Source organism: Hemitrygon akajei, chromosome 5 (genome assembly GCF_048418815.1).
Source record: "Hemitrygon akajei chromosome 5, sHemAka1.3, whole genome shotgun sequence".
Lineage (NCBI taxonomy): Eukaryota > Metazoa > Chordata > Chondrichthyes > Myliobatiformes > Dasyatidae > Hemitrygon > Hemitrygon akajei.
Window position 1 is genome coordinate 73,782,570 of NC_133128.1, and position 26,562 is coordinate 73,809,131.

General features: G+C 41.2%; 1 protein-coding gene across 8 annotated transcripts in view; it reads left to right on the forward strand.

Moving 5' to 3' along the window:
• frmpd4 (FERM and PDZ domain containing 4) overlaps positions 1 to 26,562 on the forward strand; it is a 785,950-nt gene that overhangs the window by 573,996 nt on the left and 185,392 nt on the right. Inside the window, exon 1 of one of the 8 annotated variants that reach the window (XM_073045773.1) lies at positions 19,831 to 20,262. The exons of the other annotated variants lie outside the window; for them this stretch is intronic. The gene's annotated coding sequence lies outside the window, so the exon portion shown is untranslated. Of the gene's footprint in view, positions 1 to 19,830; positions 20,263 to 26,562 lie in introns of those variants that run through there. 8 annotated transcript variants of the gene reach the window in all.

The window sequence follows — 26,562 nt, forward strand, 5'->3', positions numbered from 1 at the left end:
AGCACTGGTTGAAATGATAACCTATTAAGTGAGTTCATAAGCTGTGGAATCAATTCAATGATGGGGTAAGTGCAGTTGAGTGAAGTTATCCACTCTGGTTCAAGAGCCTGATGGTTGAGGGATAATAACTGTTCCTGAACCTGGTGGTGTGGGACCTGAAACTCCAGTATTACTGTCCTGGTGGCAACAGCGAGAAGAGAGAATGGCTTTGATAGTGGGGTTCCTTGAAGATGGATGCTGCTTTTGGCAACCACACTCCTTGTAAATGTACTCAATGATAGAGAGGAATTTTCCCGTGATGGACTGGGCCATATCTATTACTTTTTGTAGGATTTTGTGGGAGGGCTTTTCCTGTGATGGACTGGGTTGTATCCATTACTTTTTGTAGGATTTTCCATTCAAGGGTATTGGTGTTTCCATATCAGGCCATGATATAACTAGTCAGTATACTCTCCACCACACATCTGTAGAAGTTTGTCAAAGATTTAGATGTCATGCTGAACCTTTGCAAACTTCTAAGAAAGTAGATGCTCTGCTGTGCCTTCTTTTTAACAGCAGTTACGTGCAGGGCCCAGGACAGATCCTCTGAAATGATAATGCTGAGGAATTTAAAGTTGCTGGCTCTCTCCACTGCTGATCCCCTGATACATCTGGTTCATGGATCTCTGGTCTCCTCCATCTGAAGTCAATAATCAGATCTTTGTTTCTGTTGACACTGAGTCAATTGTTGTTGTGGCACCACTCAGCCAGATTTTCAAACTAGCCCCTATATGTTGATTCATCACTACCTTTGATTCGGCCAACAGTAGTGGCATAATCAGCAAACTGAACTATGGGATCGGAGATGTATTTAGCCACACCATCATCAGTATGAAGTGAGTCGAGCAGGGGACTAAACACACAGCCTTCTAGTGCACGTGTGCTGATGGAGATTGTGGTGGAGATGTTGTTACAAATTCAAACTAACTGAGGTCTGCAAGTGAGGAGATGGAGGATCCAGTTGCACGATGTATTGAGGCCTAGATCTTGGAGCTTATTGATTAGTTTTGAAAGGAAGATCATGCTGAATGCATAGCTGTAGTCAATGAAGAGCATCCTGATGTATGTATTTTACTGTTCAGATATTCCAGATTTGAGTGAAGAGCCAATGAAATAGCATCAGATATTGACCTGTTGTGATGGTTGACAAATTGGAGCAGATCCAAGTCACTCCTCAAGCAGGAGTTGATATGCTTCATCACCAATCTCTGAAAACACCTCTTCACTGTGGATGTAAGTGCTACTGAACAATGTTATTGAGGCAGGTTACCACGTTGTTTTTAGGCACCAGCATAACCGAAGCCTGCTTGAAACTAGTGGGTACCACAGACTGCTTTCTGGTCCCGAAGCTTTCTGTGGATTCACCCTCCTGCTCTCACGTTGGCCTTAGAGACTGAAATCACAGGGTCTTTGGGGGCTGTGGAAGTTCGTAAAGATGCCTCTATGTTTTGTTGGTCAGAGCAAGTATAAAAAGCATTGAACTCATCTGAGAGTAAAACATTGTTGTCACATATGAACATGCACCAATATTACTGTCTCCATGGCCTTTTTAATCTTATTATAATTTCTCTCCCCGCCTAAGAGTTTCTCCCCGTACAATAATCTGTTCCAATTCTTTGCCCTCCAGGAAACTTGCACTAAATTACCCTGGTCCCCAAACACGTCTGACCACTTTCCATTTTCTCTCTCTCTCTCTCTCTCTCTCTCTCTCTCTCTCTCTCTCTCTCTCTCTCTCTCTCTCTCTCTCACACACACACACACACACACACACACACACACACACACACACACACACACACACACACACACACACACACACACACACACACACACACACACACAGGCCCACGTGGGCCCCACACATACACACAGATGCAAGCACACGCACACACACACACATACAAACATTTGCTTTCTCTCTCTCTCTCTTTCACTCTTTTTCCCTCTATCTCTCTCCCGCATCTCCAATACCAAACAGTTGCTACCTTTTCTAGATTCCCTCACATATGACAGATGTCAAGGAAGATGAAAGGTGGCAGGAAATCTTGTTTAAAATATTTCTCACAGACAGAAGTTACAAGTCTATATGCCCCTCATCTGCTCGAATCCAAAACCCTGGTAAGCATCATGGAGCTCAACTGTTCAGCCTATGGACATTTCTCTCATGTGCTGTGTTGGATAAATCTAAATCAGTTTTGTAACAATACATTCTGCTGCCAGGCAAATAATTATTTCTGCTTTTGAATATTTGAATTGTTCAACCAGTTATGAGTCATCCAGACAGAATCAAACTGTAACTTCCCTTCTTTGCATTGCATTTTCTCAAAGGTATTTAAACGTGGATGTTTCATTTTCCCCAATTATTTTAGTGAAAGAGCTTTCTCTCTGAAACGTTCAGAATTTAAATCTATGAATTGATTAGCTCAAATTCTAGAGATAGTTGGACTGAAGTGCCTGGAAATAATTGCAATGGATGCCGTTGTTTCAGCCAAATTTGTAGCAATTTTTGAGCTATTATGTATATAAGTTTGTAATCAACTGATGAAGCAGACCATGGCCCAATGGTCACAAAACAAACCTCTCCTCCACTGACTCCATCTACACACTCTACTGTCTCAAGAAAATAGCCGCATAATCAAGGACTCATCCTACTGTGGCCATGCTCTTTTCTCCTCTCTCTCATTGGGCAGAAGGTATAAAGTGCTTCAGCCTCCTGCACACTGCATTGTGTTTTCCTCTTACTATCTCAATATAATAATATATGGTATTATCTGTCTGGATAGTGCTCAATACAAAGTCTATTCACTGCATCTCGGTACATCTGACAATAATAAACTACTTAACAGTACCATGTAGTACTGAGGAGATACTGCACTGTTTAATGTGCCCTCAGTCTATTGAAACTGTTTTCTTAGATAGATTTTAAGGTTCCAGGGCATTATTCTGAAGAAGAGCAATAGAGTTCTCTCGGTATACTGTTCAATATTCATCTTTCAACCTGCATCGGCTGAACCACCTTACCTGTTCATTTTCACACTGTTGTAAGTGGGAACTTGCTTGGCACAAATTAGCTGCTGTAATTTTTAAATTTGAAATTACTTCACTCCAAGAACTGGGTGAAAGTGTTTCAGGTCAGGAAAGGTGTTATGTAAGTTTGTTCTTCTTTATTTTCATATGTGCGCTTGTTCAAATGTGATGAAAAGCCTTGCAATATTAATGCACTGGTTTCCATGGCATTGAGATCTGTTGGAATTGTAATTCCTAAGTGGTTTCTGGTGAAACATTTTGTACGTGTATGTTATACTGCTACTGACTGAAATTGAGAATACCCAAGATGGGAAATGGCTGCTAGGTATTACATAATTTCTGATTTTGTCCAAATTCTACACAAACAAGGTCAATATATCTAAGGTATTAATAAAAAAATACTTTGTCAGAAATGAAATCCGAATGTTTTCGGACATGTTTGTAACAGGAGCTGGGCTTACTGGTGACCCATCTCATCACAATATTCTCAGGGTTTTAGGTTAGTGGTACATATTTCCCAAAGATACTTAAAGCAATGAAGAGCCTGTCCATTAGCATTGTTTGAAGTTTATGCCCTGAGATAACTTACAGAATCAGAGAAAATGTAATGGGCTCTGTTAGGAGAGCAGTGAGAGCTGAGCACCTCAAGAAGCTGTACTGTACCATTTAGAAATAAGGGTCTTCAAAGCTGTACATAGCCCTTTAGTTGTGGTCCTAACACCTGGTTTGTCCAAGGCGAGGAACAGATTTCCACGGTGGAATACTGTCCACAATATTCTGGTAGAAGGTTGCTATTTTCATCATTTAAGATTGGAACAACTCAATCTGCTATCCGGGTCCATGTGTTTCTTTACATTTGTTAGCATCGGGACGTTTTTCATGGAATGAAAAACGAGCCGCTCACTCTCATTGGAAGCCAATGAGCAACAGCATTCAGAGAGAAAGGAAGCCAATAAATATTCCCAAAAAAAAATGGCAGAGCTCCAAGGCATGTTGTCTCAGAAGAATTAATCTGAAATCCATTCCAACTGGAACTTTAACGAAACAGAACAGGATGTACATGAAAGCCACAGGCCATCAAGGAAATACGTTGCAAGATGAATGTATACCATTTAATTAATCTAACTGCAAGGGCAGTGCTGGCTGAGCACCAGGATCTGCTGCTCGACCAGTTAGGTGTAGCGGTGACATTCACCATCTTAACCCGTAGTTTCTTTGAAAATCACTAATGAAAATGAATGCGAATGACACGCAAGTATATCTCATAATTTGCTCATATCCCCTGTCCACAATCCGCTCTACTCCAGGTAAGTCAGTAAACGGAGACATTAGCAGACATCTTGGTTCAGTTGCTAGTGCACTCACTTTGACTTGAGTGTAAACATTCAGGGTGGACACTTTGGTGCAATACTTTGGGAATGCTGCACAATTAAATGAGTCACTTTACAACTCAAAAGTTCTCTCACGTGAATGTAAATTTAAAGAGGAGCAAGGGGTTTACCTCAAGTTTTTGTCCCCAATTAGCATCAATAGAACAGGCTACCTAATTATCATCTTCATCTTGTTTGCAAGGGTTTGTTATCACCAAAAGGGTTACTATGTTTCTCACAGTGAATCTGTAACAATGCTTATAAAGTACCTCATTAGCTAATGGAAGCTGTACGAGTAATTTGTTTTCTCACATGATTTGCATTGTAAACTTAAACATATGCTGCCATTAATGTCTCTGAAGTCTCCGCTGTTGAATATAGGAACACACACACACACACACACACACACACACACACACACACACACACACACACACACACACACACACACACACACACACACACACACACACACACACACACACACACACACACACACACACACACACACACACACACACACACACACTCATTTAGGACTGAGTGTGACCCTAATATTAATGGCTTCTGGATAAGTGATGAAGCTGAAATGGGAATTGCAGACTGCTACATATATCACAGGATGTGGCCAATGGGGAGGGCAAACAGGCAGTGCATTACTTTCACTCGTTTGGCAAGGCTGCTGTGTGCTCCCAACACATTGTGGCCTTAGAGTTCTCAATAACATCCTGGATGTTCCTTTGCCATTTTATACAGATAGATAGATAGATAGTTAGATAGATACTTTATTGATCCCAAAGGAAATTAGAATCAGAATCAGGTTTATTATCACTGGCATGTGACGTGAAGTTTGTTAACTTAGTAGCAGCAGTTCAATGCAATACATAATATCAAAAAATGTAAATAATATATGTCGTAAAAATAATAGTAATAATAAATAAATAAGTCAATTACAGTATACATATATTGAATAGATTTTAAAAACATGGAAAAAACAAAAATACTGTATATTTTTTTAAAAGTGTAGTGTCCAAGGTTTCAACGTTCATTTAGGAATCAGATGGCAGAAGGGAAGAAGCTGTTCCTGAATCGCTGAGTGTGTGCCTTCAGGCTTCTGTACCTTCTACCTGATGGTAACAGTGAGAAAAGGGCATGTCCTGTGTGCTGGAGATCCTTAATAATGGACGCTGCCTTTCTGAGACACCGCTCCCTGAAGATGTCCTGGGTACTTTGTAGGCTAGTACCCAAGATGGAGCTGACTAAATTTACAACCCTCTGCAGTTTCTTTTGGTCCTGTGCAGTAGCCCCTTCCCCCCAGACCAGACAGTCATGAAGCCTGTCAGAATGCTCTCCACGGTACATCTATAGAAGTTTTTGAGTTTATTTGTTGACATACCAAATCTCTTCAAACTCCTAATGAAGCACATCCGCTGTCTTGCCTTTTTTATAACTACATCAATAAGTTGGGACCAGGTTAGTGTCACAGTAGCCTTACAAGTGCACAGATATAAATATTGGAAGAGAAGTAGAAAGAGTAAAAAACAAGCAATCTAACAGGGGGGGGGGGGGGGTCATCATTTCCCCAGCTATAGGTTGAGTGATTATAGAGCCTAATGGCCAAGGGTAAGAATGACCTCATATAACGCTCTTTGGAGCAGCACAGTTGCCTTAGTCTGTTACTTAGTCTATCATCATGGGCTGGAGTTTCCCAGGAGTCAATGGAGATGTCACATTTCTTTGAGCACATTTTTGAATCTTTATCTCTGTTTGGCCATGATAAAGTTCAGAATTGGTGGCTTCAGGTGTCTAGTGCTGGTATTGTTAACAACGTGACACCCCACCATGTCTAAATGTGCACAACAAGGGTCTCGGTGCTGGTAATGTTGGCTGCGCTGGAATCTACATGTTACTGAGACAATCTGGTCCCTGAAGATTGCCCATCTACATACTTCTGAGACACAGATTACATACAACAAGCACCCAGAAGTGTTGGAAACATATCAATTCTGTCTTTGAATTCACAGGAAGAACCTCTTTATATGAATTCAAAAGAAGAATCTTTCCTGTAAATTCAAAGGCAGATTGTTGACAATGTTCTAGTTCTTTGGGGTGTCTACTATGTGTAATTTTGGTTTCAGAAGCTTGTAGATAGGCAGGGATCATTGCTGTGTTTTGTCCCAGCTCTGAGCTCTTGTTCTTCAAATACTCTTCAATTGAAGAAAGGTTGTGCCAGCTTATTGAAGGCTTTTGTGATATTCTTCATTGATCTTTATTTTCAGTAAGAAGTGACTCCCAAGATGTGGAAAATGGTCTAGATTTTCCAGAATCTTGCCATGAACCTTTATTGTACCCGGCAGGGTTAAGCTGGCACCTTCACTTTGTGGATGTCAAATGTAAGGCCCATTCTCTCATGTGCTTTAGTGAATGGGTTAACCATGGTTTGGAGTTGGCCCGGGAAGCACTGATAAACTATTAGCACTGCCTGTATCCTGCTGTTCAACTGCATCAATTGGGCTGACATTTCTTCTGGAATGTTGCCATTGTAGGTTGGATGATTCCCATTAGTTTTGAAGCTTAGCTCTAATCTTTTGGAAGTTTGCTGGAGGTGAGAAAGATAAAGAAAAGTGTTGGAGCAACGATAAAATTTTTGACAGAAATCTTTGCTCAGGGCAGGTGTACAGGCAGACACAAACACACTCGGTGGCATACGTACTGGGAGAAGACCCAGTTCCATTGGAATATTCACCTTGACATCTCACAAATGACTGAGCTAACAGAAGGCAGTCAGAGAGTTTATCAATTCCTGAAACCTCCATAGATTTGGTTGCTGCCATTTAGGCTGGAGGGTTTATCCTGTTAGAGATAAGAACCATCAACAACAATTGATGGGCACTGGAACTTTCAAGTGTCCGTCTCCCAATAGTGGAACCTGGAGATGCAGGACAAATTGTCCATTCCATGATTGAGGGTGAGGTATGCACATCTAAATAGTGTCACGTTCAGATTAAATAGTATACATTCTCAATGAAAATGGAACATACCACACAGGTAATCTATTTCAGTACATCTTAATTTTCTGATTTTTAAAGGAATGCTATCTCATAGTTGCAACAAAGTTAAATTTTGGTGTAGTTAGACTCTGGTGCTGCCCATGACTTCAATGAAGACATGGGGTGTGGTTTTGAGGAAGGGGAACAATTACACAGAATGGGCAAATTATGGTGCATAAAACAAGGAGAGTTGGTCAATCCTGGGATTCGATGTGGTGGAGGAGGGGAAGATGCAGAGCGAGTGTGGAGTGGCTGATCATTTCAGGGCAGCAGGCTCCTATGTCTACAGTCTTGTGGCTGGACCTGTTATATCAGTGGAGCCAGTGGCTCTTGGTGGCCTGCAGAGAGTGTATTTTCAAAAGGACATTAGCTTCATTGTCAGGTTAATTGTGCTGTAAAATTGTTGACTCCATTCCGAGCCCTTTAACATCCAAGTCACAGCTGGCAATAGAAGTTAAAATTAGCCCCTTGTGTGAAAATTCTTTATGGCACTCTGCAAAATTGCACACTGCTATAATTGCATGTCAAGAGGAACTCCAGTCTTTTGAATCTCCACATAACCACCACCACCACTACCCACAACCTGTTCTGTTCCTGCTGGTCTGATGTCACCTTACACAAAATTCTTAATTTTTCTGTTGGTCCATAGAATTACTATCTATTCAGCATGACATGAATTACATTTAAAATGCACACTTTGAAAAGAATCCAAATATTTAGATGGTATGAGCAGAACAAAACTTAAATGATTCACTAATGTAACAATAGATACTTGAAAAAATATTCCTACCTGGATTGTTTCATACAGTAATTGCATGTTACTTCTTAAGATGATGAACTTGACTCACAGCTCAATGGCCATTTTATCAGATGTGCTGGCAGAATATGTTTGTTTGCCTTATATCTGAAATAACACACATATTCCTTTGTATCAGATAATAGAAAATTACCACACTTCCTTAGAGTTTGAAGATTTAGAAAAAATATTTAGAAATGTAAGCAACTGCCCAGTATTCAATTTCAGTGTTGGCTTTGTAGGCAACAAATTAATGTAAAAAATCACTGAATTATTAAATTTTACCAGGAAACATCTCAATATTCTAAAGATCAATTACAGAAATAACAGAGTGTAAATCTTAACATCAGGTTTTTGCCAAAGAGCACATGCAAAACGTTTGTGTCTCAGAAATAAGAAAATGCTGTGACCTGAAAGAATACAACATTATGATAGTGTTGATATCTTCCCCAGGGTGGAAGTGTTAACAAAAGATGAAGGGGTAAAAATGTAAAGGATGTGCAATGGAAGTTGTTTTTGTACACAGAAAGTGACAGATGTCTGGAACGCATTTCCAGGTGAGGTGGTAGAAGCAGATATGAAAATGATGTTTAAGATAGACACATGATTAGGCAGTAAATAGAAGGATATGAATCATTTACAGGCATAATGGATTATTTTAGACTGGCATCATTGTTATCACATGCATTACGGGATGGAGGGACTGTTCCTGCACTATAGTTTTATGTGTTAATTAATATGTTCCTTCTTATTAAATGTAAATTAAAAGAATTTGTTACAACAATTATTTGGGGCTACGGGTTACATGCTAGTATGTTGTGTTCTTCACCATTGGGCGTTGGTTATGAGACTTCTAGATGAAGGAATGGGAAGGAGGTGCGTGGTGAAGAAAAGGAAGAAGAGCAAAAGGTAGCAGATCACAAGAGAAGAAAGGGGATTGAAGGGGTTGGTGGGAAGAGGTGGATGAAAGGAGGTTGGGAACTGAGGGGGCAGGACTGAAGGAGAAGGTGTTGAGAGATGGGCAGAGATGAGCCTGTGAGATGTCAAGGGGAGAGTAGGGGTGGGAAGAGGAGAAGGCAATGTGCAAGGGCCTTACTGCTGTTACTAATTATGCAGAATTCAGAACTAAACACACCTGAAAAGAGAGATATTTCATGAGGTGTTCTTAAAAAAGAAAATGTAACAACATATCTGAAGAATAAAACAACAAAATAGTACAGCGGTGGGTGGTGGAGGGGTAGGGGACGAAGAGACTGCTGGTGATTGGGTAGACTTGATCAGCAAAGTTAGCGTAGCTATTAGCATCCCTGTCTAGGAGGGTTCCAGCTGTTAATATTTATCCATGGTTATCCTAATCCTGAATAGCTATTGTAAGCAACCCTAAAACAAGTCCAAGCTAGTTCTTTAAATAAAATCATAAACAAGAGAAAATCCTCCAGTAATGCCTCCAATCCCCGCCCTTCACCATTTCCCATCCCCTTGTCCCTCCCTCATGTTATCTCCTTGCCCGCCCATCGTCTCCCTCTGGTGCTCCTCCCCCACCCCTCCTTTCTTCTTTCTTTCATGGCCTTTTGTCTCTCTCACCAGTCAACTTCCTAGCTCTTTGCTTCATCCCTCCCCCTCCAAGTTTCAACTGTCGCCCGTTGTTTCTCTCTCCTCTCACCCCACATTTCAAATCTACTTCTCAGTTTTTCTTTACCAGTCCTGCCAAAGGATTTTGGCCCGAAACCTTGACTGTACTTTTTTCTGTACATGTTGCCTGGCCTGCTGAGTTCCTCCAGCATTTTGTGTGTGCAGATCTTTAAATAGTTTTGACTTGTGACAAGTCAGGCTTCCAAACAATTAAATATTTATGACCCAACACCTCAGCCCTCCACTTCTGCAGTCAGCAAGTGTATGGGATTGAAATTAGAATAGGAAAACACTGGGCTGATGCAGGATGCAGCCCAAATCTTTGCATCTCTGTTTACACACGCCCACCGAAGCAAGCAACTGGATTTTTATTAAAACATATTTTTATCAGGTTTTATGATGCTGATGCTATATATAAGGCGGTGAATATTGATTTATGTGCCTATTTAATGTTTCTCTAATATTAAATTGGTATCCTGTCAAGAAATATTAAAAAATGTACAGAGCTTGCCACGGTATCAGTATGATCTTTTGCAAATTTTTTTTTAGCATGTCACACCAGACAGTCAGCCATTCTTGTCTGGCACATGGTGTCAGGATTGGTCTCCTTTCAGATTATCCGGGTGACGATATGAACGTTCTTGACTCGTCCCTTGTTTTTTTTTACGAGGCCGAGTGGCTAGCTCGACGCTCAACCCGGTACGGATGGAAAACGGGCTCAGGAGTGGCCCAACTTGGATTCGAACTCGAGAGCCTTCGCTGATGCTATTGCGCTGCCAGCTGGCCAAATGAAAAGCAAAGAGAAACTGCAGATGCTGTAAATCTGAAATAAAAACAGAGAATGCTGAAAATGCTTTGCAAATTCTGGATAACAATCTGCTGACACTATTTAATCAATCAAAGTGCTTTGAATTGCTATCAGTCAGAAACCAGTGCAGGCTACCTATAATTTCATAACGCCATTATTAAATATTTAACTTACACACATGCCATTGCATTGAGACTTAGTATAAATTAAAGCAGGCCAAGTCTCTTTGAATTCTGTAGCTTTAAGTTCAATCAAAGTAATTTCCTGAATTTAAGTTCTTTTTTTCTTGTGATTGCTAATTCCTTTCAACTCAGAAGAAATTCTTCGAACCAGTCCAACACAAGCTGGTGGGGCTATGTTTAGAGCAGCTGAGATTTGCACAGAAGAAATAATTTCCAAAGTCACAAGAAGTACTCGATCCAAAACTATTACATAGAAGTTCAGCCAGATGGTATAGTGCCTCAACCAAAAGACTGCCATTCTGATAGTAGTGTTCCATCAGCGCCAAATTATAATCCTTGATTAAATGCCTCAGCATCGGAAATGGGACTTCAGACTACAACTTTCAAATGCAGAAGTGAGAGCCATGGCCGACAGTTGCATGCAATTATTCTTGACACTATTTTAATGGAGATAGTGACCTAAAATTTCCTCTTAGCAAACGTGTTGGGTTGGCTGACATAAGTCACCAATGATCTCCCCAATAAACCCCACTCAAGCCAGGAGCGGGTCCTGACCATAACTGGAGCCATACTGTCAAAAAGCACAACAGCACAGAAGCAGGCCCTTTGGCCCATCTAGTCTGTGCTGAGCTATTATTCTGACTCGTCCCATGGACCCACACCAGAATCATAGTCCTCAGTTCCTCTCTAATCTATGTGCTTATCCAAACCTGGGGGGTATAATTCAGATAAGCTCACAGTTATATTTCAGTATCCATGGCCAATACGTTGAGAAGTTTGAGGCTGGATGAAAGGAGTTTTTGTGTTTGTTTTGATTGGTTGAATCCGATGGAAGTGTTCACTAAAGGATTGTGACGAGATGTTTCTGCTCTTCCGGCAGAAACAAATGATTTATTTGATCACAGGAGGATCGTCCAACAGCAGGAGGAAATTACAAAAAAAAGTGTCTGAAAATTGAGTGCCACAATTGATTTTAGATGCAATACCTATATGCCAAACCCTATAGGTATATGCATCTGAATCTATATTGTCCCACATGTTCTCCTTTGAAATGAATGGACTATTACAAAGTTAATTGATGACCACAACTGCGCTGTGTCCATTGAAAAGAATAACCGATTTAGTTTTGTTGGTGTTTAAGGAATGTGATTTGATAGCCTATATGGATATCCCAAGGTACCCTACCTACTCACACATGAAGGTGTATTATACAAATGGAAATATTGTTAAGCGTGTAAAGGCCTAATGTTCTATACTTTTCCAGTGGTCCTGTTTGCAATGCTTCCAGTAGGGTTTAGCAGTTTGATGATCTGAGCCATGACTTGCTCCTTTTGAGGCAGTACATACTGAAGAGCACAGATAAGCAAATTGAACAGTGAACGTTTGAAATATTCAAATAAGTACTCATTTTGAAAATAGGAGTGAAAACTGACGGATCCACAAAAGGCATTTATTAATGATTTGTGATTTTAATGGGGTACATACCTTTATGAAAGTGAAGCAGGAATAAAAATATATCAAAGATCTTTAAAGGTCAATATCAGACAATATTTATTGTCCACATACATCTTCCTGGCACCATAATAGTTTACTAGATTATTTCAAAGATGTGCAAGCAACTGGACTGGAACCACTCATGATTTCGGTCCCATTGGGTTTATGTTTCCACTTATGCTTTTAGAACCTCCAGCAGAGTTTATAGTCACATTCTTATTCCTTACTAGCTCAGAATTTCATAACTTCCTCTGGGAGGAATTTAATTCATGAGCACAAGAACTCATAGGTTCTTGCCTCAGTGAAATTATTCCACCTGGGCTAATCTGTAAAAGAGCGTTGCCAGGACACAAAATTAACATTGTAAGGAGAGAATTAAGATAGTGAAAAGTTGCACCACAACTTAGAAATCTAAAAGTAGATTTGTTGGAGATTTTAAAGTAGGAAAGTGAATTGGGAAAGCACGTTCCATTGGTTGAGTGATAAAGGGGCTAACTGGTTAAAATTATCACTAGGAGAACAAGAACAAGGAGAACAGGATAAAAGTAAGTTTTTACAGAGGGTCATTTGTCTACTATACCTGGCACAGGTTTATACAGTATGTTTTGAACATAACAGAATTGTAAAATCTTTACTGTACAGGAAGTAATATGTCCCATCATGTCAGCATTGAAATGTTGTAAAACATCCTTTTCAGTACTATTTGACCAAATATTGCTGCAAAAATTGTAACTTTTTCCACATTTGCCCCATTGGCTATTTCATTTCTTTTTCAAAACTCCTGATTGACTCTGTTTTTGCCACCCTATAGGGAAAAAAGTTACAGGTCATAACATATAACTCCAGCATACTTTGTTCATAATTTTATATCTTTATCTCCTAGTTCTTGACCTATCCACTACCGGGAAGGGTTTCTCTGTATCAGTCCTATTTAAACTCTATCTTGTACCTCGTATTCTATCTGTGGAGAGCTTGCAGGCTCTCCCTGGGTGTCTTCCAGGTACTCCCGATTCCTCACATATCCCAGAGATGTGTAGGTCTGTAGGTTGACTGGCCAATGTAAATTGCACCTATTGTGTAGGTTAATGGTGGTATCTGGGGAAACTGATGAGAGAACTAAGACAATAAATATTGGAAATAAAAAGTAGGTGTTTGTTGCTTGGTAATGTCTTAGTGTACCAACGGGACTGGTTCCGTGCTGCGTTGCTCTTTCACTCTCTGTGAATCCAGTATCACAACTCTTGTTTTCTGTTCAAAGCAATTCCAAACTGTGATATGGATTAGAGCTTTGGCATTCCTTACATCAACCTTCTTTGCTACCTCCTCTAAAAAATCCATTTTAATAAATCAAATTGCCTCTATATCACATCCTTGTTTTGCTCTCCCTTATCAGCTTAAACTTCTCTGAGTTTCTCTAGTGTTTCATTTTTGTCCCTTGGTCTAGTGTTTCTAATGTCTCTCCTTAACTGAGCTGCTCACAATCCATTAAACCACCTCCTTATAAGGAGATCAACACTGCTCGCTGTATCTGAAGTGGTAATAGCAATGCCCCACGTAATTGAAATATTATCTTCCCTAAATTTGAATTCCTTTCTCCAGCAGTGAATGATATGTTAGCTTCCTAATCGTTTGTTTTAGCTGCACACTTGTGAACCATTTATCCGGGCTCTCATATCCCTTTGCACCTCAGAGCTCTGCATTCTTGTCATTCGAATAACATGCGTTTGGCAACATCTTGGTAAAGGCTAGTCAAAATGGTCATTGCCTCTACTGGCCATGCTTTCCCTGATTGACACCACCCCTCCTCTTACTGTCCACTTGTAAGATTTACTTGTCCACAGAGAGTTTTTTAGATTCACTTTTATTCTCATTTCCTCTCATTCCAATCACTCTGCCTTCTCTCTCCAGCTTTTTTTAATAAAACTTGGCTTGTATTTGAAACGTTCACCAGGGATATATCATATACTACAGTACTTAATTGGTTCATCTTAGTTTCTAGCACGTTTGCCACCCATGGCACTCTGGTTTGGTCCCTGACTCTCATCCTTGAATGTGTCTACCTTGTACCTTATTGTTTAACACTCAGCCACTATTCTGTTAGAGTTTTAACTTTGCTTTCCCACAAGGCCTCAAAGCTAACTCTCTTACAAATGAGAAGTTCCTTGCCCTTTACTAATCTACACCTAATGATTCAATTTCCCCAAACGTTTTCCCCACCGGCGCTAAGCGTTTGACTCACTTCATTCCCCACCAACAGAAGCTGTCCCCCTCTGTGGTGAACTACATATACCTGTCTGGACTGCTCCTGTGGCTCCTCCCACAGACCCTGCTGACTGCTCCTGTGGCTCCTCCCACAGACCCCTGCTGACTGCTTCTGGGGCTCCTCCCACAGACCCCTGTATAAAGGCGATTGAGGCCAGATGCCCGGCCTCATTCTCCAGGATGTAGTGTTGTTCATTCTTCCAGTCAATTAAAGCCGATACCTCACTTCTTATGTCTCAGAGTGAGTTATTGATGGTGCATCACCCTCCCAATTTCACCACTCCACAGTCCTACCTCATTCCATGATTTCCCAGCCAATTCATTCTGTATCTCCCTCTTACTATTTGGGAGTATTTAGAATACATCCTATCCTGCCCCCTGCCCCCTCCCATCCCCTGTCCCCAATAATGTGATAGCACTCACCTAGCATGCAAAAAAACTTCTCTCTCAGACACTCACTGTACCTTCTTTAACCTACCCTGTCACCAGCTCCTTCTCTTTCTCTATCTTTCTGAAATACTCACATACAGGAATATTAACTTGCTACTTCTATCCTTGAGCTATTTTTCAGTTGTTGCTTCCCAATCTAGGCTATTTATGTCTGTAATCAATATCCTGCTTCCTAGTCTTCTGCTGCCTCAGACATCTTCTTTTGTGCACCTCCACCAATAAATTAAAATACTTCCCCAAGTACATTTGTGGAATTCCCAGAATGGCATTGAGCAGCTCCTCCCTGAATAGGTCCCTACTGTCCCAGAACTGCTCCAAGTACCTTCAGAAGTGGAAGTTCTCCTTCCTGAACCACACCTCTGGTGACAATAAACTGGATTAGATTTGAGTTGCTCTAAGAAAGAGCAACAAAGATACAAACTCCTATGGTATATGAAACAGCAGTGTGGGAATTAAATGTGAAAATCTATATCTCACCACACACACATGCACATATAGTGAGATGCAGATATCAATACATACACTTAACTATATATACACTTACATAACCTTAAATAAATGTATATGTTTATTTTCATTTAATGGGAAAGCAAATAAAACCTTGTCTTTAACAAGCACATTGATTTCCCTTTGCCAATTTCATGTGCTGGTAAACCTGACATTAAATGTCAGAATCAGAATCAGGTTTATTATCACCAGCATATGTCATGAAATTTGTTAACTTAGCAGCAGCAGCGCAATGCAACACAAGATAAATACAGAAAAAAAAACTGGATGACAGTATTTATATGTATATTAAATAGTTAAATTAAAGTTAGTAGTGCAAAAACAGAAATTTAAAAAAAATTAAAGTAGTGAGGTAGTGAGGAAGTCCTGCCGAAGGGTCTTGGCCTGAAACGTCGACTGTACTCTTTTCCATAGATGTTGCCTGTCCTGCTGAGTTCCTCCAGCATACTGTGTGTGCTGGTTGGTTTTCCAGCATCTGCAGATTTTCTCTTGTTCGTGAGGTAGGTTCACGGGTTCAATGTCCATTTAGGAATCAGATGGCTGAGGGGAAGAAACTGTTCCTGAATAGCTGAAAGTGTGCCTTCAGGCTTCTATACCTCCTACCTGATGGTAACATTGAAAAGGAGGCATGTCCTGGGTGGTGGGAGTCCTTAATGATGGATGCCACCTTTCTGAGGCATCGTTCCTTTGTGGTGAACTACATATACCTGTCTGGACACGCCCCCCTGCTGACTGCTCCTGTGGCTCCTCCCACAGACCCCGATATAAAGGCGATTGAGGCCTGAGCCCTGGCCTCAGTCTCCAGGATGTAGCATGGTGGTCAATTGCTGCTTGTTCGTTCTTCCAGCCAATAAAAGCCGATATCTCGCCTCACATCTCGGAGAGTTATTGATGGTGCATCATCCTTGAAAATGTCTTGGATACTACAGAGGCTGGTACCCATGATGGAGCTGAATAAGTTTACAACTCTCTGTAGCTTCTTTTGATCCGGTGCAGTAACCCCCCCCACCACCACCATACCAAATGGTAATGCAGCTAGTCCAAATGCTCTCCACAATATATCTGTAGGAGTTTTCAAGTGTTTAGCTGACAAACCAAATATCTACATATCATTGGTTAAGTATTAAGCAAATGTTCAGAACATTAGACATCACAACCAGACTCTGTAACAGTTTCTTCCCCCAAGCCATCCATCCATCCATCCATCCATCCCTCTCTCTCTCACACACACACACTCCACTCCACTCCCATGCAATTCTTGCTCATTTCTTTCTCAATGCCTGCAAAAACATTGTTACATTGTTTACATTTACATAATTTATTATTAATTTGTAATTTGCCTTTTACTGTGCCTATTGTCATGTTTATTAATTATTGTACTGTCTTGCACTGTTTTGTGCACTTTATGTAGTCGTGTGTAGATCTGAAGTCTAATTTTGTGTTTTTTCAGGTAGTCTAGTGTAGTTTTGTGTTTTTTCCGGTAGCACCATGGTCCTGGAGGAATGTTGTTTCATTTTTACTGTGTACTGTACCAGCAGTTATGATTGAAATGGCAATAAAAGTGACATGACTTGATTAGCTGAAAGCCATCCTTTACCCAGTGGGATAATCCACTCTTCTGTGTCTGACTTCCCCCCCATCCCCGCTGTTATCTGCTCTCCCCACTTTTTAATTTTCAAGGAGTAATCCTCATTGGTGAGTTCTGGTAGGAAGCCCAGAGTGCAGTTTTAGCCATTTTCTTTATGGGTACCTACCAGTTAGCATACCTCCTGTCAAGGTAAAGAATATCAATTCAAAATGATGCTTTTCCCCTTATTTCTGAGATAGAAGTGATTTTGACTCTAATCTTTAGTATGCTAATTCAGCAATATTAGCTCCGAGCAAAGATGTATGCAGGTATTTAAATGTTACACCCTTTTGAACGCAACACTAGGGAATAGGAGGAAAAGCGAGCTAGCTGGTCTCTCAAACCCAAGCTGCCATTCAGTCGACACAGGCCTCAGTTCCTCCTTGGTGCCAGGTCACCCTCGCCCTCAAATCCACAACCCTTCAAAAATGTGTCTGCTTCCACATTAAATAGTTGTGATGATCTATCCCTGCGACTCACTGGGATACAGATTCCAGAGATCCACTACTGCCTGCAAGGAGAGATGAAGCAGTGCTTTGAGCATGACCACATTATGCACACGTACTGGCTAATATTTGCCTGGAGTTAGGAAGCCTGTTACCCAGCAGACTTCAGCACCCCCACCAAGTCTGGGGTGGCTCAGTAGTGTAGTGGTTAGCACAGCGCCTTACAAGACCAGCAACCCGGGTTCAATTCCCACCGCTGCCTATAAGGAGTTCACACGTTCTCCCCATGACTGCATGGGTTTCCTCCGGGTGGTCCGGTTTCATCCCGCGTTCCAAGCAATACTGATTGGTAGGTTAATTGATCATTGTAAATTGTCCCGTGGCTAGGCCAAGGTTAAACCAGGAATAATTGGGTGGTGTGGGTTGAACTGTCGGAAGGCCTTATTCCATGCCATATGTCAATAAATATAAATAAATAAAACCCTCCTTCTGAACCAGAACTCATGCTATCCCAATCCATCTCTTTTGAGCTCATGCCCTTAATCTAAACTAACATGAAGCATTACCTGCCTGTAGTGTTTAATAACCCAATGATGAAACCTATTGCCACTTGTAAGCTTTGGGCTAGATGCACAGTGGAACCCATAGACCATAAAATAATCACGATACAATATCCATCACAGCTTTTGTCAGGTACACTCCTACAGAATTACTGCAGTGAGAACAAGAGGAAACTAATCTGGAAGCCCAGGAATACCCATTTCCTGCTTTGGGCTAAATGCACAATGGGGAATATCCTGACTGGCTGTATCACGGCCTGGTATGGAAACAACAGTGCCCATGAATGGAAAAGCCAACAAAATGTAGTAGATGGGCCCGGTCCATCGTAGGAAAAGCCCTACCCATCACTGAGCACATCTGCAAAGAACGGTGCCACAAGAAAGCAGCATCCATCATCAAGAACCCCCACCATCCAGGCCGTGCTCTCTTCTCGTTGCTGTCATCGGGCAGGTGGTACAGGAGCCTTAGGTCCCACACCACCAGATTCAGAAACAGTTATTACCCCTCAACTATTAGGCTCCCGAACCAGAGAGGATAACTTCACTCACCTCAATCCTGAATAGAATCTATTACCTATAGACTCACTTTCAAGGACCCTACAACTCATGGTCTCAGCATTATTTATCTATTTATTTATCTATCTATCCATCTATTGATTGATTGATTGATTGATTGATTGATTGCTTGTTTCTCTTTTTGTATTTGCAGTCTGACATCTCTTGCGCATTGGTTGTTTGTCCGTCTTTGCTTGTGTGTAGTTTTTCATTGATTTCATTGTGATTCTATTGTTTCTCTGTGAGTGACTGCAAGAAAATGAATCTCAGCATAGTACATGCTGAGAAATGTATACTTTGATAATAAATTTACTTTGAATTTAAATTTACTCATTACGATACTTCTCATTTTCCAGTATCCATTCTAAGTGCACGTTCAGTCGAAAAAATTTGAATTATGGCAAAAGCTTTGACCTTATATAATCAACCTCTGCCCCAGTTACTCTTGGGTACATCTGAAAACCAAGCCAAATAGCCATTCAAAGAAACTTGCACACATTGCATTCAGGTTCAATGCATTCAGATGAAAATAAATGCAAAATTGCAAAGCTATTCATTAAAGTTTTTATCATTTCTGATAATAATTTTCCTTTCTCATGTGCAATGGATTCGCTCCTGGCCATTATCAAGGCAGATATTGTTGCTTCTGCACCTGGGCAGCACAGAGAAAACTCAAGTGTCAAGGGTCACACAGTAGTAAAGCAGCCAGTCCACCCTGCCAGATATTTGAGCCTCCCGTCAATATACCTTTGCTGGCTGAGCAGTACTTTTGGCATATTATCATCTAATCATTATTATTCACAGAATCAGAGGACAGAGCATAAAGTAGACAATCGTATTTTCTGCATTCACTGAAGGGAAATAACAATGACCTTTGCTGTCTATGCTTTCAGATGACTATTGTGCCAAAACTGCCTTGCTGCACACTCTGTGCCTGCTCACCCTTCACTCGCACGTCGGATGAATCTTACCGATCTGAAGCTCTGCCTCTGACACTGCATTCAGATTAGGGAATGCTTTCCCCATAGCAGGAGCTGCAGGAGCTGATTTAATGTGGGAACGCACAGGAGATCTCTCAACGTCCTAAAAGCATAAAAATCAGGTTGCAAAGCTGTGCTGGAGATTTGCTGCAATGGAATGTTTATTTTAATTCTCTTGAAGGGGTTAAAAGCAAGGCGCTGTGCTCCGCTCAGTGGCACAGAGCCCTGTAGCTGCGGCTTCTGGAAGTGTTGCTAAGACAGTTGTACTTATTCAGCATAGATTGCAGTACCACCTCCTGATCACAGACACAACGCACATCTTCCACCTTCTGCCTTTCTTATGTGCAGTTAAATTTTCACCTGACAGCTGTGTCAGACTCTGATTCCACTCTTTCCTGTTGAAATGGATTAGAAACTGCCCAGAACAGCAACCTTTCTCGTGATCTGTGGCTGACAGTCCAAACCTGGCCATAAAAGGTAAGGTTTTCTCTGCAAATATGTTACTAAATGCCTCAAATAATTATTCTGTCTCCAACATGTCTGCCATCGTGTTTTGCCCAGCCTCTGTTACAGTGCTGTAGTAGCATGCTCCTGCTCACTTGCTGCAAATGCATGGATTTTTGTTTTATACTGCAAGGGCTATTCTTCTTCTCAGCCAGAAGCTGGGGCACTCCTGTTCGATTTCTGCGGGTACAATGTGGAGTTCCCAAGTCTGCCTGACACACAAATCCTCAGCCGTGTGTATTTAATGAGTTTGTAAGCCTTGCTCAGTAGGATACGCCGAGGAAGAGCTGGAGCCTCATCGTGGTGATGCCAAATACCACGTAAATTTCAGAGGTCAGCTAATTCTTGTTTCCTTAAAAATAAATTGTTGACTCTTGGAGCACAGGCAAAGGCTATCATTTATTACCTATCTGTAGTTGGTGCTGAACCTTGTTAAACTGCTGTACCTCATGTAGAGTGATTGTTCCCACTTGGATAGGGACCTTGCTTCAGTGAGAAAGAAAGAACACAAACTCAGTCAAAATCAGGATGGCATGTGATTTGGGGAAGAGATCAATGAAATGATATTCTTCCGTACTCCTTGCCTTGACTTTTTCAGATGAAACGTTTTTAGGGCAAGTTGCTGTGGTGTACTCTGTGGATGGCATCTACTGCAGCCATCGTTTCCCATGTTATGCGGGAGATGGTGCTTAGGCTTTGGATAAGGTGCTGATCAAATGAGTTCCTTTGTGCTGGTTGGTGTGAAGTTTTTTGAGTATTGCCACTACTGCATCCTTCCGGGTGACCAGAGAGTATCCCATCCTGACCTCAGCTTTTGGCAGAGCTTAGGGAGGTCAAGAGATGAGCTTCTTGCCGCACAATTCCCACCTCCGAGCCTCTACATTAGCAATGCAATTGATACGACTGTGCCATTTACTGGGAGGTACGCCGATGACAATACCATTGGAAGTCAGGACGAGTAGCCAGATTCTCTTTTACTAGCGTTGGTCATGGCCTGCTGCTTTTATTATCTATAGAATTGCAAATGATTTAATTATCAGCAAGCCAGTCTCACTTCCAACCGTATAGAGAAGCAGTTAAATTGGTGAGAGTGTATGAAATTATATCTCGATGCTGTGATATAAGCATCCAACAACACAACCATCTTACTTAGTGCTGTGTTACCACCACCACACTCACCCTGTCCCTTACCCATCCCAATTCACTTCAGGTTAAATTCTACCCCACTTGCTGAATTTGCTGCTGTGTTGCTACCTTTAGAATGACAGTGTCTTTAGAATTCAGTCCTTATTTCTGTAGTAGGTCTAAGACTTTAACTACAGCTCCCTTTGAGTAGGCTCCTCATCAGTAAATCTGACCTGTTTAAGGTGTTGGAGATTCACGTCACTTGCAGCACCATAAACTTCAATTCATTTCTTATCTCTAATGGAATGACAGTTCTCATTCTGCTTAAGAATACCAAGTTTCAATTTGACGAAGTTTTGAAGCTGATCCAGTGACTCCAGGGCATGACCACTGGTTTGATTGGGGAGACAGGTTGTAAGTTGCATATTAAATATGCGGGGGGAAAAAGATAGGCAAGTAGAAAATTTTAGGTAAGGAATGGTGAACAATCATCATCCACATTGGGCATTTTAGTGAGAGTAGATGTGTCCAAGTTGGACATGGTCCTCCCTAATGAGGCAACTTCAGTGGGATAGAACTGGTGACTGTCAAACTATGTTTAAGTTAGGACTAAAGGTGATGGCTTCAGAATCCTCATATTGAGGGCAGCTACGCTTGCTATATATCAGCCCAAATCTGAGTGACTGAGAGAGAGGGAAAGGGAGAGGAAGAAGGAAGGAGACCTAAGAGAAAGAGGGGAATGAGTGAGTGAGTGAGTGAGAGAGTGAGAGAGAGAGAGAGAGATGAGACAGAGGGGGAGAGTGAGAGAGAGAGAGAGAGAGAGAGATCATCCAGAATGGATACAGGGTCTTCAGGCCACTGAGTAGGTGCTGACTATCAACCACCCATTTCTGCTAATTTCCTACACCATCCATAAATTAGAAGGGGGCACACCTTGGAATTGACCTGGGAAATAGTGTTGCAGTGAAAGGAAAAACAATTACAGGTGATTCACTGCCTATGATTCAACAGATAATCAGAACTGAGAAGATCTGTATCTCAGTAACCCCTGCTGGACAATGGAAAGGAGATGTAGGGGAGGAGGGCGTAAACAGTCATGTTGATGGAAACAGATGGGGTGGAAAGAATAAGGAGGAATAATTTACCACTTTCGAGAAGGAACAGAATTTAATTTGTATCTTCAATACAGCAGGTTTTATTTTCTATGGTGGGGTTGTGACCGGTATAAAGAAATGGGAAGATGGAACAGGGAAAGCAGTTGGCACAGACATGGAAGGTGTCAGCATGGTCTCTTGAATAGGAAATTAAATCCCTAACAGCATTTGCTGGTAAATTTTCATTGCTTTTATTCCCTGACTCTCTCAGAATTCTCTTCAAGTATTTATCTGATTTGAATGAGAAAAAAAAACACCTTCCTTTATTGTCTGAAAGTGCCTGTGGATTACAGCATAGTTCAGTGCATGGAATTCTGCCCCGAAGTCTTAAAATTGTGGTATCAGTCCTAATGCAGGGACCTGAACACACAAATCTCAATGCTGCAGTATATTGTGCCGAGAGAGTATTAGAATGCATAGAGGGTGAAAATTTTCAGTTAGAATATTAAACTGGGAGCTTATGAAACCCTAAAGTGACCACTATAATCCTGGTGATATTTGAAATAAAGACTGAGGCATAAATCCTTGCTAAGGTTTATCCCAGGATGAGCTTTCTAATATATCAATATTACTTTGCAGTCTGAGGGACATTTCTGTGCACAGGTATCTATGTTTCCTCCAGTATAGCTGTGACAAGCTTTTAAAAAGTGAATTTGGCTTTAAAGTGCTTTGGGACCTCCTGAATGAAGTAGTTCCACTTCTGGTCCATCAGCATGGCAGTTCCTTTGAAGAGGTCTCGCAGATTCTTCAAATACCTGTTAAGCTTTGGGTTGCGATGATGCTGAATAATTCAAATGCAGCTTTCTGCATTGATCAGCTCCAGGGTCGCTGTGCAGGTTCAGAAACAACTATTACCCTACAGCCATCAGGCTCTTGAACCAGTGTGGATACCGTCACTCACCCCAAAGCTAAACTGATTCCACAACCTGTAAACTCACTTTCAGGGACTTTACAGCAACAACCTCTCACTCAATGTCAGCAACACCAAGGAGCTGATTTTGAGTTCAGGAGGAGGACACTGGAGATCTATGAGTCAGTCCTCATTGGGGGATCAGAGGTGGAGAGCGTCAGCAACTTCAAATTCCTTAGTGTTATCATTTCAGCGGATCTGTCCTGGGCCTAGCATGTAAGTGCAAGTACGAAGAAAGTCCAGCTGCACCCCTACTTCCTTAGAAGTTTGTGAAGCTTTGACATGACTTCAAACTTTGAAAAACTTTTATAGATGCATGGTGGAGAGTATATTGACTGTTTCTATCACAGCCAGGTATGGAAACACCGATGCCCTTGAATGGAAAATCTTACAAAAGGTAGCAGATATGGCCCAGTCCAAGACGAGTAAAGCCCCATGTCCCCGCCATTGAGCACATCCACATGGAGCGCTGTTGCAGGAAAACAGCATCCTTAATCAAGCCAGGCCATGCTCTCTTCTCACGACTGCAATCAGGAAGAAGGTGCAGGAGCCTCAGGACTCACACCACCAGGTTCAAGAACCTGGTTTATTACCCCTCAACCATCGGCCTCTTGAACCAGTGGAGATAACTTCACTTGCCCCACCACTGCACAGTTCCCACACCATATGGACTCACTTTCAAAGACTCTTCATCTCATGTTCTTGATGTTTATTGCTTATTTATTATTATTATTATTATTATTTGTTTCTTTGTCATTTTGTATTTGCACAGTTTATTGTCTTTTGCACATTAGTTGTTTGTCCTTCCTGTGGGCTGCGGTCTTTCATTGATTCTGTTGTGTTTCTTAAATTTACTGAAGAAAATGAATCTCAGTGTTGTGTATGGTGACACATATGAACTTTGAACTTGGAACTTTCAACACTTGGACTCATCTGTATCAATGGTTCAGCTGAAGTGACCATATTTAATATTTCCAATTTACTAATGACACAAGGGTAAATGGAATTCTGAGTATTGTGAACAACGAAAGAGGTACAAATAAGTTGAATGAATAAACAATGACATGGCAAATGAATCAAGTGTGGAAAAGACATGAGGTTAATCGGAAAGACAAAAGTTGTTGAGCACCTTCTATGCTATTGTGAATGCTTAGCACAATCTGACCATCCTTCTCTACAAGTCACTGAAGAGTAATGTGCAGATGCCCCAGACAATGCAAAGGGCAAATGTACATTTTGTATTGGAAGGGGAATTGAGTACAAGGGTAAGATGCCTTAGCCCAATTCCCATTGAAGGAGTGCAGTGAGGGTTCACTAGGTAGTTTCCCGGTACTAGGAGGACTTGAATAAACTTGGGTCATATGTGGAGAAATTGAATGAGTGACCTTCATTCTAGTATTTGGAGGAATCAGAAATAATCCAGCTGAAACATGGAAAATTGTTAAGAGGGCTCAGCATGGTAGATACATGGAGAAAGTTTGCTTTGACTAAGGATCGATACCTGGGAGTCAAAGTAAATAGGCCGGTAGGCTGTGGAGTTACTGCCACTGAGTTCATTCAAATTAGTGGTTGCTAGAGTTAAAGGAATCAGGATCAGGGGAGGAAAATGCTGAAGCCATGATTTTGTTGAATGGAAAACAGGTTCAAGGGATAGCCTACTCCTACTCCTTTTATGATGTTCCTATGGTAATGCAGCAAAAATTACATAGCCTGCAGAGATACTGATTCTCCAAACAGTGTGAAGTCCAAAGTTTCCGAAATAAGGTAAAATAACAGGTAAGTCTAAGTCTCTAGAGATAGGGAGTAAGAGAAGAAGTTGATTTAAAATGGGATGGCTTATAATGTTAAGAATAATAGGGGCCACTTTTGAGTTTAAATTAACGAGAAGGAAAAAATTGGGACAGAATTCCCACAGTTCCACCAAAAGGGGGAAGCAACTGGAAAGAACATCAAGGAGTAAGGGAGCATTTGGGTTTCAAAAGGAATTAAATCAAACATGTACAATAGTAAAATCTATCTTCTATTAGATACATTGAGATAAACCTTCAGATATTCACCATTTAACCTTGATGAAGTCAGATGCAGAATGGCAAAGGAAGCTGTGGAATTTGCCTGGTAATTAGAAAGAAGGATTAGCTTGATTTGTCACATGTACATTGAAACATGCAGTGACATATGTCATTTTGCTTCAAATTGTGAAAGACACTGTACAAGTATCGCCATGTTTCCAGCACCCAACACAGCATGCCCACAACTCACTGGTCACGGGGAGAACCTACAATCCTTACAGACAGCGGCAGGAATGGAATCAGATCTTGCTTGTACAAGAGTCATGACATTTGAGAGCAAGGTGTGTGAGCTCGTAAGAACAGACAGAAAAGGTTAATGTGTTTCTGCGTGATTTGAATTCAGAGCTGAGTCATAGCTTAGTGAAAATACCAAATCATAATTAGACATTTACAGGAATTGGAGGTGAAGGTAATATAGTCAGGAACAAAATTTTCCAGTTAGAAGCAAAGATATATATGGATGATACCAAGGTATGATTTCAAATTGGCAATCAAAACAGTAAATAAATTCAACCCATGAGCTGCCCAATGAGGTACAGAAACAGGCACATATTCAACATTCACACACACAAAATGCTGGCGGAACTCAGCAGGCCAGGCAGCATTTAGGAAAAGAGAACAGCTGATGTTTCAGGCCCAAGCCCTTTGATATTGTCCAGTAGAAAGCTGCAGAAAACCTGACGAAGGGTCTCGGCCTGAAACGTTGACTGCTCGTTTCCACGGATGCTGCCCAACCTGCTGAGTTCCTCCAGCGTGTTGTGCGTGTTGCAGAAAACCAGAGAGACCAGCTCTGTTGAACAAAAATGTATATCATAGTAGCTGCCGATCCTTGCTGATTAAAATTGATTATTATGTGTGGTGTTACTGAGAACTGTCAGCCTTTAACAAGTGAGCTGCACATCTCAGCCAGAGAAATCAAATGAAGCTGATTGAGCCATTCCAGGATGGATGGCTATGGCAGATATGGGGCTGAGTAGCAGAGGTGAAGTAAAAAGGAAATCAAAAGAATCCAGAG